This window comes from Cavia porcellus, unplaced genomic scaffold (genome assembly GCF_034190915.1).
Source record: "Cavia porcellus strain 051 isolate PalLab524CR breed Dunkin Hartley unplaced genomic scaffold, mCavPor4.1 scaffold_29, whole genome shotgun sequence".
Taxonomy (NCBI): Eukaryota; Metazoa; Chordata; class Mammalia; order Rodentia; family Caviidae; genus Cavia; species Cavia porcellus.
The window spans coordinates 17,198,310-17,212,487 of NW_026947512.1; positions in this window are offsets into that span (position 1 = coordinate 17,198,310).

Consider the following 14,178-nt stretch of genomic DNA (forward strand, 5'->3'; position numbering starts at 1 on the left):
GACAATATTACAGGGTAGTTAGAATCAACTAACAGAAAATGAACAATGGTTTCTGTATAATCTCCTTGTCTATAAAAGTTTTTGTTTATATTATCACATATAATAAAATCCAATAAGATACAATACGTTAAAACTGATGCAGACAGAAGAACAAAAGCTTGATGGGACTTCAAAACAAGAGGATATTAAATCAGCGCTACCTATTATGATGTCTTGTTTTCTCCAAAATGGCTGTTCCTACCATCCAACCTTCTCTGCCTCATTTCTGTTGAGCTCTTTTTCTGTCATTAGTTGTCAGTTTGTCCTCTTCATTTCGCTTTCTGCTCCATTCATTGTGGCCTCTCTGCCACTGTTTCTGGAATCTTGGTATTTTTCATTTTTAGAATATCCTGCAGTAATCTCTATAGAGTTGAATTGGTGGTTGCAAATTCCCCTAGTTCCTCTTTATCCTGGAAGCACCTTGTTTTTCCATCAATTTCTAAGGACAGTTGTGCAAGATATATCAATCTTGGCTGGAGGTTATTATCTTTCAAAGCTTGAATTATTTCCCCCCACACTCTTTGTGATTTGATGGTTTGTGCTGAGAAGTCTGCTGTAATTCTGATGGGTGTTCCCTTGTAAGTGATCTGTTTCTTGTCTTTGATGGCTTTTAATATTCTGTTCTTATATTGGATTTCTGGAATTTTGATTATTATATGCCTGGGTGTAGCTCTGTTTGGGTTGTAGGTGGCTGGGGTCCTGTATGCATCATACATCTGAGTATATTTACCTTTTGCTAAATTAGGGAAATTCTCCTGGATTATTTCTGTGAATAGCTTTTGTAGTTCATTTGTTTGAGTCCCTACTTCTTCTTTTATGTTCTTAATTCTTAAGTTATAGACCCTCTTATCATCTTCTAGCCTTTGTATTATTGCTGTTTGTTTTCTTGTTATTTTTAAGAAGTTTTTCATTTCATGCTCCCACCTTACAAATCTGTCCTCCAGTTCTGATAATCTATCCTTAGTTTCTTTCAAGTTGTTATGCCAGCTTTCAATAGAGTTTTTAGTTTCCTGGTAATCTATTTGAACCTGCTTCATGTATTCTATGTTTTCTCTATTTTCTCCATCAAACAATTCTCCCCTTTTTTTCTGTTCTTTCATTCCACCATCTGTTTTTTCTTGCGCGGTGCTTAGCATTTCTCTAACTATTCTACTTATTTATTGATTTATTTCATTAAATACTTCATTTTTGAACTCATCTATGAGGCTCTGGAGATACCGCTTTATGTCTATAGGTGCCGTGTCTGATATTGCATGTTTTCTGTCTTCATTCTCTTTTGCATTTACCTTTCCTGGATCAGTGTTCTCAGGATTGGGGACTGAGGACCCTTTCTTGTTGCCCCCTTTTCCCATACTTTTTGTTCCTTCCATACAAGCATCTGTAGGAGGCCCAGTTTTTTTTTTTCTCTTTGTCTGTGGCAGTTTGTTTGAATCCTCATGGCTAGGTGTTCCCACCCCCTGCAGTGTACTAGGGAAACACATACCTGGGCAGCCTCTGCTGGGCCCGCCCCTCCAGGTCAACCTACTGAATGCTTCACTGCTAGGGTGCACTGCCAGGTGCAGGGACCCGATTTGGGCTAGCCTACTGGATCTTAGTCTGCTGTGTCACCAGGCCAAGCGCTCCCCACCACTTCCACTTGAGAGGGGAATATGTGACTGAAGTCACTGCAGGGCCCTGTTCCGGCTAGTCTGCTTGTTCCCAGAATGTCCTCTGTTGGAGCCTCCTAGTTTATGAAAGGGTCCCCATTTCTCTCACTCACCGCAGGTTGATGCAGGGCTCCCTGCCAGTCCCACTCTCAATGCCGTTTGGTTTGCTGATTCCAGCTCTCAGAGCTTTCACACATCTCTCTCCCTGCTGTGTGGATTGGGATGCAGTATCGGCAGCAGGAAGTTCAAATCACGGCTTCCAATGGCGCAGGATCCAGCTTCCGCACTGAGATTTTATCTGTTCCTGTTATAGCATCAGGATTGCATTTCCAGTTGGTTTCTCTCAGCTTAGTTCATTCCTGGGTCGGCAGGGTACATCTCCCCTTGCATAGGACTCCTCACACGGCACCGCTCCTGGATTCTAAACTGGTAATCTCAGAGAGCCTCCGTGGCTGCTGTTATTTGTCCGCCATGTTCTCCCGGAATATTGTAAGATATCTCTCCTGCTTCCATTCTCAACTCTTCCAAACTCTTACAATAATTGAGACCCTCTCCCTCGGCTGACTCTCCAGTATCTATTTATCCTCCCTTTCCACTTCTGCATTCTTGTCCCTCTCTTCTCTTGTCTCCACCATCTTTTGTCATCCCAAAACCCCCTCCAACTTTCACATACACTGCCCATTGTCTCCCTCTCACACAGCCTCATTTCTCTCATGCTAGACCTCTCCTTCCTCTCCTCCTCTTGCCCATTGTATACCTTCTAATAGGACCTTCCCTCACCTTCTGTCATCACCAACCAGATGTCGTCTTTAACCTCTCCTAATTCCTCTGCTGCTACCTCCTTTGTGAAGTTGCTGGTACTGAAGGTCTTGTCCATGGTCATGTTCCTTTTTCTATAGCTGATCTCTCACACATTTTAGACCATGTAGCTCTTTAAGTGAGATCCTTTTCATTTCACAAAACAACTCAACTTCATTTTTCAGACATAAAAATTAACTTATGAGGATGTTCATGTTATTCTCTCTGCCACCCTCTCTCCTGCTCAAAAATCAGAACTATGGTTAGTGGGTTAGGTGGCTGTGGAACAAGAGCTTCCTCTAGGGGTGATGGCTGTTCCCAACCAAGACCCCAAATGGAGCTACCAACCTAATGCTGATGGCTTCAAACATATAGTTCAAATGATTGAATGTCTTATTCATGGTCTCCACAAAATTCCTTGCAAACAGGTTAACATCAAAAATTAAGAGGGCAAACCCAATGAGCAGATTAAAAACCTAATGGCATTTATGACTTGGCTTACAGAGTCTCTTACTAAATGTACTGATGTGGACCCTGTAATGTCTGAGGAAATTATTCTGCTTAATTCTCACTTCATTTTCCAGGCAGTGCCAGATATACAAACTAAATTTTAAAAAATCTAATCTAGGCCCTCAGTCCCCACAAAAGGATCTCTTAGATGAGGTCTTCTATGATTTTAACAATAGAAAGCAACAGCTAAAACAGGACAAACTAGAAGAACTCAAATTATAAGCTAAACAGGATTTAGAAAAATTAGACTTCAGGCCAAACTCCAGGGTCAATATTTTGCTGCAGCACTTGGGGTTGGAGAGATGCACCAACTGGTGAAACTACCAACCCTATGCCGCTCCAGGACCATGCTTCAAATGCAACAAGCAAGGGAATGAGCTTGCCCTGACCTGAGGCCTCCTCCAACACCATGTCTCTTCTGCAATCAACAGAGCCACTGGAAGGTTGACTGCATGTCCACCAGAGAGTGGGTAAGTCATCAACTTTGCTGCCCTTACAGGAGTCAACAACATTGCCACCTCTGCCTCTGGGTCATCATTGACTGACCAGCTTGGATTTGCTACTAGAGAAGATTGACAGGGCTTGCGGCCCACGGCCCCACCAACGTGACTCTCTTGGAACCCTGAGTCTCACTGGAGGTCTCAGGTAAAACACTTTCTTTTCTTACTGATATGGGGGCTAGATATAGTGCTATAGCCGAGTTTTTTAGGCCAGTGCTCTTTGTCACATGTTTCCATTGTGGGTACTGGTGGTAAACCAACACAGTTCTACAGATAGCCCTCATTCCCTGCCAACTTAAAGAATCTTCAATTTCAGACAAATCATGATGATTACATCTACATAAATATAACTACCACACATGCATACTGGACACAGGTCTTACATGTTCACATGAAAAGCTCAGAAACATATCCATTATTTGCTTGCAGTCAAACTTGGGGATTTGTACTATATATATCACCTCCTCTCAAAGAAAAAGAAAAAAAAACTGCATAAAAAGTTTCTCCCTACCCTACACCCTGTCACAGACACTCTCTCATTTCCCTCCTCACCCTCCAGACTCATTCCTGTACCTCTACCCATACCTCACCTTCTCAACAACACTTAGTAGTTTCTAAAAGCAGTGCTCCAACTGTCAGAGAATGATGCTTATCTCTTTGACTGTTGGCTATGTCTACCTTTACAGCAAGATCTATATGTGGCTTTTCAGCTCCAGATAGACCAATCTATTTTCTAAACACACCCACTAGCCAAAATTGTTGGGGCCCTCACACTAGCTCCTGGACAACTCTGGCCTGCAAATCTGACATGTATACACCATGCCAATGACTCCAAGGCCACTTCACATGTAGGTACTTTATCTTCTTACACTAATTTACAAAATATGTCTCATAAGTCATCACCAATATGCCAACCCCATGGATGGTACTTTGTGAGTACAGAGCATATTCCTTCTTCCCATCCGTCTGGCAGGGCTCTTGCACAGTAGCAGTAGTGAATCCACAAGTAACACTACATAGAAAAACACAAATCATACAGGAGTAACAAACCTCTCTCTCACTCTTTGTCTCTCAGTTATACCTCATACACTTACAGACAGAGCTGCAATCGCTTCTATCTTCATGGGAATAGGTGACTTTTCAGCTATAGGAATGGGGCAAGGGGATTTGGAATGAGTGCCCACTTTTATAGTCAGTTATCATATGATCTAAGAACTTCTATCAATGCATTCTCTAAATCTATTGACTCACTTCAGGACCAAGTTAATTCATTGGCTGAGGTCATCCTCTAGCAGTGACATGCACTCATTGTACTCACAGCTGAAAAAGCACGTACTGTGCAATGTTGGGGAAAGAATGTTGCTATTTTGTAAATCAATCAGGTGTTGTAAAAGGACAGGTAAAGAGGTTCAGAGAACTTGCGGTGGAACTTGATAAGAGACACATAGCCTCCAGTTCCACTCCCTGGTCTTTTTGGTGGCCTACATTAGATTGGCAGGCCCTATCCTACTTACCACCTTAGGCCCCCTCATCACCCAAGTGGAAGTTGAGCTGTTCAAAATGAATTCAATACTTCACTGTAAGTGACAGGTATTTTCTAGAAAGCACCTCTTTTTGGTGCTGGAGAGTGCCTTCCTGCACTCTAAACATCAAACCTTCCGCTTTTCACAAATGTGCAAATGCTCCTTCAATGAGCAGTCAAAACATCATTCCAACTGCCCCTTTAACTCCAGCCCCTATCAAATTCCAAATAAAGTCTGCCATTCTTTCCCAAAGCTTCAGGAGGGCACCTGCCTTTCTCTAGCTGCCCTCCCATGCACTCAGTAAAGGCTTTTTCTCTTCTTCTCTCTCTCTCTCATTTCTCTCACACAACCAAAGACCACACAATGGTTTTCCAAAGTCCCACATTCCTAATCTAAATATTCAGTCAAGTGAGGATTGAAAATATTTGGAATATATTCTGTACATGCACAGATTTTTTCCAGTCATCACTAAAAATGTAGCATGACAACTATTTACATGGCATTCACATTGCATTGGTTACAAATGAATCAGAGGAGATTTAGAGTATATAGGAGGATATGCTAGGTTATATTTAAATATTATACCATTTTATAGAACGGATTAGTAATCATATCTCTTAATATCTGCAGAATATCACAGATTTACCTGCTACAGATACTAAGTAACAACCATAGTTTAAGGAAATACCAGGTTGGTCTAGAAATTTGTAATGCTGTGAACAATGTTAAGGATCTTACTGAATTTGTCAGCTATTAGGAAGATCAAATTTCCAACAGGCATGAGATTTATTCTTTCTAAACTGTGTGGGGGACAACTCTAGGATCAAATGATGGGGAAAAATGGGCAAAGAGCCTTCAACTTACGTTCACATGTCGGTGGCTCTGTGTCCCAAGTGACACTATTTCCTGAGATGACACATTCAGCAGATGACTTCCCAATGAGTCGATACCTAAAGGGCAGACAGGGAAACAGCGATGGTGTGCACACTGTCTGAGCTTCTTTGCTCACCAGCGTGTCTGACTACTCTGAAAGACTGCAGTGTGGGGAGTAAAAGCAGGGCTAGACTCCCAGGTGCACACAGCTTCTGACTTCTTCGAGCCCTCTCCCTGTTGAACTGGATATTTTTCTCTAACTTCTCCTATGCTATTCTCCTACTTACTGTGTTGGCTTCATCATGAATTATACCGGGCACAAAAGAAAACAAACTCTCCCCCCATGTTTGATAATTTCTGTCTTTCTTCAGTGTGTGTGCACATGTGTGTGTGTGTGTGTGTGTGTGTGTGTGTGTGTGTGTGTGACAGAGAGAGACAGAGAGAGAGAGAGAGAGAGAGACACACACACACAGCAGTGTTTGTGTATTTTTACAACATTTCGTATTTGCTACTCTCTTTGAGGCATTTTTCTTGGAAAAACCACAGTTTTGGTAGTTTTGAAAGGACGTAGAAGTTTTTGCCTTTGGACAGAGAGATTAGGCCAAATTGAGTGAACTCAGTAGGCCTGGTCCCCCTTCTGTCATTGTTTGAACTGCCTCTTCCCGTTTCACAATAGCCAGAGAAGCCACGAATACATCTGATCTGCCCTGAGCAGCAGGGGATTCAGTTCTGACCCAGGAGACAGATACAGCCTTCTCTGTTTCTTCTCTTTACCTCTCCTTGCTATGTGGAACAAGTATTCAATTTATTCTAATAAATTGGAAGCTAAGATCTTATTTTTGCCATGTCATATGTGTGCATATGAAACAAAAGTGATATCTATTTGTATATCTACATATGTCACATGTATTTAAACCTAATTTCTCAATTTTAGTGTCAAAGCATGTATAATGTGCTGTTCCACATAATATGACTATGCAGTGTGCTTTCTGCTTTCTCTCTTTTCTCTCAGCTCTAGTTGCACCGATAATTCTAGAACTAGAAAGTATTTGGAAGTTATGATTATTGTATAATGTTTCACTCTACGAGAAGTTGTTCTGCCACTGTACCAGCTTGATAACCTTGTGAAAAATAGCGAATCCCAGCCTTTGGTGTGTGTGTGTGTTTTTCTTTTCAACATCACCAAGGTTTCTTTTAACAACCACCACTTACTTTTCTAAGTCTTCCTCCTGGGTGTACCTTCCTTCCGGAGAAGCACTCTTCCATAGTACCCTTTGGGCTCTTAGTTCCTGAGTTTCAGGTATCTCTAGGTGAGAACCCTAGTTTAGCCCCTTGCATACAATATCTTCTATAGAGCTGCAGGAGACCCAGGTGATGTTGAGGGAAGTTCATTCCTCTTGTGGGTATCATATGTTAAAATTTTGGGGGCGTGGGTACGGGGAATCAAACTCAGGGCCTCACGGTTTCCAGGCAGGAGCTGTGCCACTGAGCTAAATCTCTGACCATATGTTAAAATTTTTGTGGATTATAAAAGATTTTTCCCTATCCCTAACATACATAATTTTCCTTAGTCATGGCTAGGCATTGCCTTAATTTATGTTTCCTGAGTTTTTTGTTACGTGCATGTTAAATTCTACTACTGCATCATATATGCTTCCTCATTTTTCTTTAGCCTTTTTCACTGAGTTCTGGGAGAATTGATTAGTATCATTCTCTAATTTTATATAATATATAATATTTAATAATGAATATCTTTGTCATGTATGAGGTATAATTAAAAATACAGTGAATGCTTCAAAGTAAAACTTTACTATAGTAAAAAACACATGGCCATTAATCCTTCTCAAAATCCTCCTCCTCACTTCAAACACATTCATCTCATCATTTTGCCATTTTCTGAAGAAGTTCACTGACTTTTTGTGACTACTTCCATGTCCTGAAATACTCAAAGTGTTTACAGCAATTTCTGTCAACTAAAGATATTACAGTACGATCTTGTCCTCACCTACCTTCCTCACCAGATCCAGCACCATGTCACTTCTGGGGCTTCCCCAAAGTGAAAAGGGCCTTGAAAGATAGACATTCTGAACTGATACAGGCCATCAAGGCACCCACAACACTGCAACTCTCTTCTCTCTGTCTCTCTGTCTGTCTGTTGGTCGGTCTCTCTCACTTTTTAATCTGAGGCAGGTCTCAATGGCAGTTCACTTTGGCCTTGACCTGACTAACCAGCCCAGGCTGGCCTCAAGCTTGTAGGAATTCTCCTGCTTAGTGATGGAAGATCTCATTTGTTTGTTTGTGTTTATTTAAGTGAGGGTTTCACTAGATAGCCCAGGGTGGCCTCAGACTTCCTAGTGGTGGGATTATAGCTGTGTGCCACCCTGCCTGGCCTTAGCTCTCATTTTTGAAGGCCACTCGAAACCTTCTATCTTGGACAAATTTTTCATCTAATTTTAATGTCCCCATGGCCACGCAGCCACACACCTACCCTGTGTCACAATGAAAAGACACTTTTGCCCCAGGCTGGAGGTTAGGTGGAGACAGCACATGGCCATTGGGAAGCTGGTCTGGGAAGACATCACAGACTTTCACTAGGAGAGAGAACAAAACTGGAGTAAGGCTGCCATGCAAGGATAAAGAGCATGATCTGAAAACCAGCGCAGCATCCACACACCTTCACAGGACGGGGCTGCGGGGCTCCAGTCCCCCTGGGGCGTGCAGCGCAGAGAGGCAGCCCCCAGGAGGTCATAGCCGGGCTCACAGCTGTAGGTCACTTCCTGCCCGGGGGAGAAGTCCTCATTGATTTCAGTGTGCTGACCATGTGAGATTTTGGGGGGTGGCTGACATACTGGGAAAAAGAATCCAAGTAGGAAAATCATTTTTCCTCAATGGGGAACTGGCCAGGAATGTCACAATTACAGAGTGTATGTAGAAATTTAGTGGGTACCTCCTATATTCACAGATGACAAGACAAACACATACACTTGCACACACATAAGTTAGGGCGACATCTTGCTAAAAATGCCAAAACAAATTCACAGCTGAGCTGTGTCTGGGAGGCATCCTCTGTGTACTGCTTTTCATATAAAGTACACACCTACGGTCACATGGTGTACGTGGTTACTTGGTGTGTACAGTCACACTTACTTCTGGAGTACTTACAATTTCTGCGCAGCCAAACATAACTGTTAGGATTGATGGGTTTCTAAACCTTCATATTTCCTTTGCAGATAGGCATTACCAATTCCTAGTTCCACATTTTAGGTAATAAGCAATGTCCATGTCCATGTGTCGTGACAAATTCCCTACTCAGCTTTCACACTGATGCAAAAAAACAGGAAGCTGCTCTTCTTCCCATCTCTCCCAGGGGCCATTTCATCTGTTCTAATTACCAAATGAAAGTCTCCTGGACAAGGACACCTAAAACGTCCATAGTCCTCCTAACATGAAAATGGGATACACACGGAAGAGTTTTACTGTGCAACATCACTGCTCCTTTATAGGACTGGTTTGAACAAAGCGGATCAAAATGCATGTAGGTCCTATAGAATTAAATGAAAACATAATCATTTGCTTTTTTCTTTGAGTGTCTGCCTCTCTGGGCTTCAGTTTTCTCTAGTGTAAAATGGGGTGTTAGAGTAGAAGAAATGATTCCCTTAATGACAGCACAGATACTCTTCTGTTACAGGATCTGTTTTCTAGGATCATCACTCCAATAAATGCACTGTGATGCTTTAAGGACTGCTCTGGTTAAAAATTCAGTGACTCCCTCACACCCCAGTCCTGATGTCCTCCACTCTCCTCTGAAGCCTGAAAACTGCAATGGCTTTGTCTGCTGAGCTTTGGTGTAGGTCTCTTCCTCAGAAGCACATACACAAATTAAATTGTGGGAAAAGGACAGAAGACATTCTGCTTCTAGACGTGGCTCAAAGGACTCTTTTAATACCCTCTGATTCTACCAAGGCCAGTGACTCTGGGTCCGGCAAGATTGGTTATATCCTGGGAGCGGATGTGGCCCTAAGGCCTGAGTGTAGACACCTACATTCTAACCCTGCAGTCATAATAGCCCTCTGATTGCTGGCAGTGCTGCCTTCCTCCTTATGCTCCTCCTTCCCACATGTTTATAAGCTATTCCTCCCTTAACAATCTAAGTTGTATGCTGTGAAACCAGTGGTCTAGAGACAGGCAGAATGGGGTTGTGGTCTTTGGTCTGTTTCATGTTAGAAATGATCTAACCTCTCTGCGACACACTGTCTGTACAGCATGGAATAATCAGCAGGTGTCTCCCAGTTTTGTTTTAAGGATGAAGTGCACACAGACCTGTACTGTAGCTCCTGATTGAATGCATCACTCATTGTATGCTACAGATTAGTATACTCAAGGTGGAGGCTGCAGATGCATGCACAGAAACTCTGAATTCCTCTAAGTTCACATCCATGGCTCAGGTTTAGCTCATTTCTCAATTTCAATGTACATACCCGTATATACACATACCCATATACATCCCCTCCTCCAAGAAAACTGACTCACACAACACATTCCCCATACATTCTTCTCCTGAATAAAGCAATCGCCTGGTCGTCCAGCAACTTCTGTTGTATGCGGGCTGCTCATCAATCCCAGAGAGACTCACCTGTGGAGCAGTTTGGTAACCCTGGCCCCCACTTGTTTTGTGCCTGGCATTGCACTGTGGTGGGTCCGCTCATGATGAAGCCGGGCTGACACCTAAATTCCACAATTTCATGTAAGGAAAATAGGCTTTTGTTCTCAGATACCATGATTGCATTGTCCACGTGGGGAGGTGTGCAAGTATTAGGTATAATGCACTGAGGGGCAGGGCCGCTCCAGATGCCGACCTCATTATCATTGCTGGTGCAGAATATTTCGGGTTCCCCCACCAGTTCAAAGGTCTTTCCTCTTTTTCCAGGGTTGCAACGATAGGTCACCACCATTCCATACACAAAATATTCTCTGTTGATGCTGAAGAAATCTCCATTAGCAATAGCTGGAGGTGGCTTGCAAGGAATTACTGCAAAAAAGGGTGAGCAAGTTAAATAAAATCTATTTGAATAATGAGGGAGAACAATCTTATAAGCTGGTAAACTATTTTTATTCATTATTTGCTTTTAATATTTGTTAATATGTAGGTAAGTTTTTGTAAAGTTGTTACTTACCTTGGCATAGTAGCTTGTGTTCTGCCTTCCCTACTGTTTCCTGTAAACATTTGCATTTATTAGTATAACTCTCCTTTTGATTTTAAATAGCTCTTGGATTATGTGGTTGTAGAGTTTAATCAGTTTTCCTCTTTTGCCCTTGTTTTATTAATTTTTATCTTGGTTGCTAAGTATAGTTTTTTAATTGATAAAAACTTTTGCCAAAAGAAAAAAATATGAGAGAAATTTCAAATATATAGGCAGTAAAAATCAACATATTTGAAAATATATCTGAGAATATTTATGAAACTGCAGACAATAATATATTATATAGTTTAGAAATCTAGATTATAGAAATGGAAAAATGAAATACTAATATTCACTCAAGAAGATAAAATAAGCCAGGATTGGCCAAGAAAGTTGTAAGTACAGAAAAATATTCCTATAAGTTCCATCACATTTTTAAGGAACACAGACTTCCAAATATAAGCTCAAAGGGTTCACAACATGTCAAAGACAGAAACTTTATTCACTCACTTTATCAAGCTTAGGCCTGATAATATAAATGATGTCCATGTAAAGGTGATGATATACTTGTTCAGAGTCCTTATGCATAACTGAAAATGTAGGAACAGTATGTAGTATACTGTATAGCTATAAGCTAGAACTAAATTTCAACCAGCACCACAAAGCACCCTAAATTAACAATTTTAATACTTAAGGAAGCTTCTGCTTGTAGTAATAGTAATCTTAATAATTCACATCAAATAATACTTCTACTGATCGCCAGAAAGGTTTAAAATGTTGGAAATTTAAAGAATATATCTCTGAAGCCCAGAGAGCTAACCAAATGGTGAAGCATTTACTGGGACAAGGGAAGGGAGAAGATGAAGATGCAGAGTGGGAAACTGGGTTGAAAAGACATAAAAATGCAGACAAGAGTGGGTATTTGATCTGCTTTCCCCCTGGGAACGGAGAGCTGAACCAGAAGGGAACAGATGACAAGTGGAGCTGACCTTTGCTAATCTCCTGGAGTCAGGAGACCAGAACTAGAGTCCAAGGCTTGCCAAGAATGAAAGACCTTTCACTTTATTGGGAAAATAAAGGACTAGGGTTTGAGAACAAAAGTGAAAATAACTCAAAGATGGGAAATACTCTTCAAAGACTGTAGGTGGCGCTAAAAATGATCGTCTTGGCTCCCCTTCCTGGTAAGCGGCTGTGGTGTGGCAGACTGCGGCCCTTCCAGGGCGAGAACCACCAGTATCTGCTGGTGATATCTGCACCATGTGGGAACTTAGACCCTGGGAAACCAAGCAGGCAGCTAGCCTCCCTGGTAAGCTGCTGTAGTGTGGCAGACTGCAGCCCTTCCAGGGGGAGAACCATCAGTGTCTTCTGAGATCCACACTATGTTGGAACTTATGATGTTGGGAAACCAAGCAACCAGCCTGCCTCCCTGCTAAAGCAATAGTAAACCTAATGGTGCACGGCCTAGAGTCAAAAATCCCACTTCCCCTGTCCCCCCATTAGCAAATGGGAACCAGAAATCTGAGCATCTCTTAGGAATTTGACCCTAGCAAATAAAGGGGATTTCCTTCTACCATCTCTTTGAAGGCAAATATTTTTATTACTGTTTTGCTTTATTCTGATTAATGGTACTGCTCTATTCAATATTCTATTTTGATAAGTTCTATAATGTTCTGTATTTCATTTTATTTTGATATATGTGATTGAAAGAACAACTATTGTAAAGATACTGATTACTGTTATCCCAGTAACCTGCTGTGAAGTTCTGTACCAATTTCACTACATGGTCTCATTTGGCTTTATTCTGTCTTGTTCTGTTATATTTTACTACTTTCAAAATTAAAAACAAAACAAATCAGAGACTGGATTAAAGTGATCCCAATTTTCAGGTGTTCTTGGGGCAAATATTTACCATGCTGGGTCTGGAGGGAGCACATCAAAATCAAGAAGCCAATTTTCCTTTTTGGTAAGTGGCACAAGCCACGCAGGGCCCACAAGAGAGAAACCATATCACCTCTCTGGTGTGCCAACGGGGGTATGGACTGAGAAGCAAGAATCTCCGCTTGTATAGTTTGATTAACTTTGCAGGCCTGGGGCCAGTAGTCGGAGCATCTATTAGGAGGATAACAGTATGCAGTGTAGCAAATATGGGGATTTCCTTCTGTCTTGTTTTTGAAATCCAATATTGATCCCACTGTTTTGTTTTGTTCCGATTTATTGTTTTGTTTTATTTAATGTTCTGTCTTGAGTGGTTTTATTCTATTTTGTTTTGGTTTGATTTTACTACATCTGATGGAATGAACAACTATTATGAAGATGACAAGACATACAAATGGGTAGCCGTTGTTGACTTCCTGCTATCCTGCTTGGAAGTTCTGTACCACTTTCACTGCTTTGTCTTGATTGGTTTTACTCTGTTTTGTTTTGTTGCATTTTACTATCTTTACAAAAAAAAAAAACCAGCAAAAATTCTTCCTGAAAGAAGATGTGTCCTTGTTGTCCTTTAGGACTGTACCTTAATAGCTTGGTCTCCAGGATGGAGCTATTATGGTGAAACTGTTAAGAGGGAGAAGCCTCATGTGAAGTCCTCAGGTCATTGGGGTGTGCAGTTATGGGAGACTGTGGGAACCCATCTCCTCCTTCCTCTCTGATCAAAATGTCATGATATCAACATTTTTGCTCTGCCACGAGCTCACTCCTGCCCTGATATTCAGGCCCATCAGAGGCCCAGAGTAATGGGCTATTTGCTCATGGACTGCAACCTTAGAACTGGGAGCCCAAATAAACAATCTCTTGTCTAAGTTAATTTTCTCAGGTGTTTCATTATTATAATGATGGAAAGCTAGCTATGATGCTCATTGAATATCTTCAGCTTATTTACCTCCTTGAAATTATTTCTACAGGCAAGTTTTCAAACAGAATTCCTGATGCACAAAGATAACCAGATACCTGAAGAGATAACATTGCATAAGAACCAGCAAAATCAATGATGATACAAATAGACCCAACAGGATTAGTGATATTGGAAATTTTAGTTATAGACTTAAAATAACTAAAATAAATAAATAAGTGTTTGTATAAAAATAAAAATAATTATTGGTGGAATACAAGC